The following is a 5,407-nucleotide window of genomic DNA, read 5'->3' as shown; positions in this document are numbered from 1 at the left end:
TTATATGTTTTAAATATTTTATAATTATAAATTGGAATAGAAATTTTATATGGGTTCAAAAAGAACCCATGGGTTTTCAGACAATGATGAAAAACCTTTCATCTTCTTTAATGACATGTTTTTGCTCTAATCATATATATTTCTTAATCTCCAAGACAAAAAATATGTTATAAAATAAGAGATCAAACTCCCCAGTTGAAATTTTATCATCATGGAAAGATCAGATCACATGTGCAATGATTTGCCCTTATTTTGAGAGCTTCTGAGAGAATCCTGAAACAGGGCAAGTCGACTTAACACTCCTGCACCTCAGTTTTCAGATCTCGTGGCTGAACTAGGATGTTAGACCTGGTTAGCCTTTCCAGGTCTAATATTTATGAGCTCCTAGAACCCTAAGCTCTTTGTGTGAGCTTAGAACTCAGATCAGCTTGCGCAGAGGGGCATGCTCCTGGCAAAGGTTAAAAGCAGTCTTTCTGTCAGATGGAGAGAATGAAGCAGGGACTGCTCAGAGTACAGAGGACAGTGTGCAGAGGAAATCCACACTTAGACTTGGCAGAGCGATTCAAACTGGCCGTGAGGAGAGGGACGCCAAGGATGTGAGTTCTGCAGGTAAGACGATGACTGCCCCATCCTCTTTGACAAGCTCAGCATCTAGGGAACAGGCATATTCCCTTTGTTCTTAAGTGTGGGGCTGTTTTGAATTCTACTTTAACATGCATTCCAATCTCATTAACTATAGTAAAAATTGGATGGTGATATTACATATGCTCTAAATTCAATGGGCTTTCCAGATGGCTCAGTGGTAAAGTATCTGCCTGCCAATGCAGGAGACGCAGGTTTGATCCCTGGGTTGGGAAGAACCCCTGGAGAAGGAAATGGGTACCCACTTCAGTATGCTTGCCTGGAGAATCCCACGGACAGAAGAGCCTGGTGGGCTACAGTGCATGTGGTCACAGAGAGTCAGACATGATTGAGTGACTGAGCATGCGCACATGCATAAATTCAATAGTTGCAATTTTGTTAGAAATGATTCTTATAATGGTATCATGGTCATGTCTTTAAAGGAAAAAACCCTTAATTTTTAAAGATATGTATTGAAATATTTATGGGTGAAATAATATTATGTCTTGGATTTGATTTAACGTGGTTCAGAGATGGAAGAAGTGGGTGAGAGTCAAACTAAAATAAGACTGGCCATGTGTTGGTACTTAGTGAAGCTGACCACCACTTGCCTGGGGCATTTTCCTGATCTGTTACCACAACATCTGGTCTGAATTGATCTGCTTGCCATGCAATGACAACTTTTTAAATCAGCATTGAAGTTGATTTTATAATCATCAAATTCTAAGATGTTTTCAAAGAAGATTGGAATTTTCAGCCTTGCCAGGAAGGAAGGCTTATCATAGCCTTTCATATTGGATGAACCAGTAGAACATGTCTTATGGAAAAAAATGAACTCAGATTTGTTCAGTACCTATAAGATGGCAGGTACTGCTTGAGTTTCACTATTTTTGAAACATGTTTATTTGCTTATTTGGCTGCAATGTGTCTTTGTTAAAGCACTCAGGATTTCCAGTCTTTGTTGCGGCATGCTGGATACATATATATTTTTTCAGTTGTAGCATGCAGGGTCTTTAGTTGTGGTACATGGGATCTTTTTTATTTTTTTATTTTTATTTTTTTACAGTCCAGGTCTTTATTTTTACACCCATCAGGCCATGAATTCATAGGGAATGGGCTCCAACAGTTCGGGTTCCTTTCCATTGGTCCTCACAAAGTGTGCTTCTCTGGGTGGGGCAGGCTGGTGCTTCAGCTGAACCCAAGTCCCTTTCTCTTTGGCTTCCTTCTTTTTCTGATCATCTTCCTCCACACGTTTCAGGAAGCTATCTCGGCTCTTAGAGTGCTTAATATGCTCGATACGCACATTAATTCTCTTGGCAAGAATCTTGCCCTTAACTTGTTTGTTTACAACGATGCCAACAGCATGCTGGGTAACATTGTAGACTCTCCCAGTTTTGCCATGGTAACATTTGTGGGGCATTCCTTTTTGAACAGTACCCATTCCCTTGATATCTACAATATCACCCTTCCTGTAGATTCGCATGTATGTGGCCAAAGGAACAACTCCATGTTTTCTGAAAGGCCTGGAGAACATGTAGCAGGTACCCCGCCTCTTTCCCTTGGTGTTGGTCATCTTGGTGAATCACTGGAAGATGGCGGTTCTGGCCGAAAAGAAAGCTGGGATCTTTTTTAGTTGCAGCACGCAAACTCTTAGTTGTGGCATTTGTGGGATCTAGCTCCCTGACCAGGGATCAGACCTGGGCCCCCTGCATTGGGAGTTCCGAGTCTTCGCCACTGGACCACCAGGGAAGTCCCTGAATTCACGGTTTTTTATTTTCAAAAAGTTGATTTAACTAGAAAGACATGTTATCATCTCCATGGTAGAAATGAGAAAGCTTGACCTTGCCCAGGTCATATTGCTGACATGTTTGGAGTCAGGATTCTAGTCTGCAGATGAATAAATCCAAAGTATGTGTTCTTCTTTGCCACATATCCTTGATGTGTGGTGGTAGAGATACCCATCTGGAAGCTTGTTAGGGATGTAGATACTCAGACCCCATCCCAGTCCTACTAAATCAGAATCTGCTTTTTAACAAGGTTCCCGAGGAATTCATGTGCACATTTAAACCATTCCAACATTGAGAAACCCTGCTGTACAAAACACCTGATAAATTTATTTCAAATAATAGTAAATATCTCTGATGTTTATTGAATCCTCACTATATGTCAGATTTCGTTTGTTTACCACTCATAACTCTATTAGAGGCTTTAGATTTGAAACAATTCCAAGGTTGCACAATTAGTAAGTGGTGGAGTCTAGATTTGAAGTGAAATTGGTCTGACTCTGGAGCCTGGACTGTAACCCATGACCCCACCAACGTCACTCTGAACACCTAATCCAAACACTTTATTTCATCTAAATGATGCAGATCTGCTATCTAGTTCATTCAATTTTTCATTAACATTGTTTAATCGAATACTTAGGTTGAATCATGTGGACAGTAATCTAAAATGTCAGATTCATTATAATATTGCTGCTATTTAAAGCAAAATTTTAAACCAGAGATCATGTGGTCAATGTACTTCTTAGACTAAAGCCAGTATATTAAAATATATATATGTGTATACCAGAGTAAAAATTCTAGTAGGTTATCTGGCTATTCCATTTACTAATGAACTGAAATATAAGATAAGTTTGATTCGTTGAAGCAATCCTGAGATTTACAGAGGAAGAATTGGATAGGACACTCTACTTCCTGATGTCACCTACTTAGGAACGCTAATTTTCTGTTTCCTTTATTTCTTTAGGTTGTGCAGCATGCAGGATCTTAGTTCCCTGACCATGGATCAGAGCCGCACCCCCAGCAATGAAAGCGCTGAGTCCTAACCTCTGGACCTCCAGGGAAGTCCCTTTGTTTTCTAATAGTAAAAATTTGAAGATCATTAGAATCTCCTTACAGAGAAGGCAATGGCAGCCCACTCCAGTATTCTTGCCTGGCAAATCCCATGGATGGAGGAGCCTGGTAGGCTGCAGTCCATGGGGTCGCTAAGAGTCGGGCACGACTGAGAGACTTCACTTTCACTTTTCACTTTCATGCATTGGAGAAGGAAATGGCAACCCACTCCAGTGTTCTTGCCTGGAGAATCCTAGGGACGGTGGAGCCTGGTGGGCTGCCGTCTATGGGGTCGCACAGAGTCGGACACGACTGAAGCGACTTAGCAGCAGCAGCAGAAGAATCTCCTTACAAAGAAGGCAATGGCAGCCCTCTCCAGTATTCTTGCCTGGCAAATCCCATGGACGCAGGAGCCTGGTAGGCTGCAGTCCATGGGGTTGCTAAGAGTCGGACATGACTGAGCAACTTCACTTTCACTTTTCACTTTCATGCATTGGAGAAGGAAATGGCAACCCACTCCAGTGTTCTTGCCTGGAGAATCCCAGGGACAGGGGAGCCTGGTGGGCTGCCGTCTCTGGGGTCGCACAGAGTCGGACACGACTGAAGTGACTTAGCAGCAGCAGCAGCAGAATCTCCTTAAGGGTGTCCCAGGTGGTGCTAGTAGTAAAGAACCCGCCTGCCAATGCAGGAAATGTGAGTTTGATCCCTGAGTTGGGAAGATCCCCCGGAGGAGGGCATGGCAACCCACTCCAGTATTCTTGCCTGGAGAATCCCATGGACAGAGGAGCCTGATGGGCTACAGTCGCAAAGAGTAGGACATGACTGAATCGATTTAGCATGCACTGAATCGATTAAGAATCTCAAAAACCTCCAAATAAACAACTCTTTAATTTTACATGGTGTAAAATAACTGATTCATTTTGCTTATTAGAAACTTCCCACTGGGCACCTCTTTCATCCTCTTTCCCATGTAGGGAAAAAAGAAATGAACATAATGTTTTTGTTGGTGCAGAAGATAATAGGTTATACTCCTAGGATTACTTTTAGTCAAAGCAATAAGAAACCATAATTAGCTCTAGACTAAACTAGACTAAATTGTTATGAATATGAAATCACCTGCAGCCCCAAAAGACAGCACATTTCTAAAAGCGCCATGGAATAAAAAAGGGGGGGAATGCCATGGAATTTCCTATTTTTTGCCTCAGGTAGAGCCCCCAGAGTAGAAAAATGTAAGGACCTTGATGATCTAATGTTGACAGATCTCAATCTATAAAGTCAGTTATTAAATATATCCTCCTTTAGGGAGTTAGGGTGGCAAGAGTGTAATTCTGGAAATCTAAGAAGTAAGCCGCAGTGAAATCACTATTCCTTTAAAGAGGTAATGGACTTGAACTTGAGAGCATCTGATTACAAGGAAATGAGATCCTCCAAAAACATATGTAATAAGTATCCAGCTAGCAGTACATTAATCAGTGGACCTCTCTTTTTCTTCTTTTTGGTGGTAAAGAACAGATTAAAATAACAGTGACAACTAAGCATTCTAAAAATCCCATTTATTCGGTATTAAAAACATATAAGTAGATAATTAAAATGCTTAGATAAACATTCCTCTAGCCTGAAAGATAAGCCCCTTTGTCTTCCCTGTGTGTCACCGAGCATCTACTCCATGTGAATATGGATTGATTTACAGGTTTTTACCCTTTCATTCATCACCCATTTTTCCAGGAATGAACATGGGTATTGTTCTGAGGAGCTCAGCCTGAAATGAAAAGACAAGTCTAATAATTGCTTTATTCTGGAGTTTTAAAAAATATTCAGAGCATAGTATTTTTCAATGATATATTTCAAAGCAAATGAAGTGTTTTTTCTTTGTAAACTGTGATCCTCAGGTACGCTTATACACACACATGTGCATACACAAGCATATTTTTTTTGTTGTTAAAGAAAGAAGG

General features: G+C 40.9%; 1 pseudogene; it reads right to left on the bottom strand.

Annotated features, from left to right (window-relative positions):
* Window positions 1–1,659: 1,659 nt before the first annotated feature.
* LOC514651 (60S ribosomal protein L21 pseudogene) lies at window positions 1,660–2,245 on the bottom strand (annotated as a pseudogene).
* Window positions 2,246–5,407: the final 3,162 nt, after the last annotated feature.

Source organism: Bos taurus, chromosome 22 (genome assembly GCF_002263795.3).
Source record: "Bos taurus isolate L1 Dominette 01449 registration number 42190680 breed Hereford chromosome 22, ARS-UCD2.0, whole genome shotgun sequence".
NCBI classification, from domain to species: Eukaryota; Metazoa; Chordata; class Mammalia; order Artiodactyla; family Bovidae; genus Bos; species Bos taurus.
Note: the sequence above shows the minus strand (reverse complement) of the source record. Positions and strands in the feature narration are given on the sequence as shown.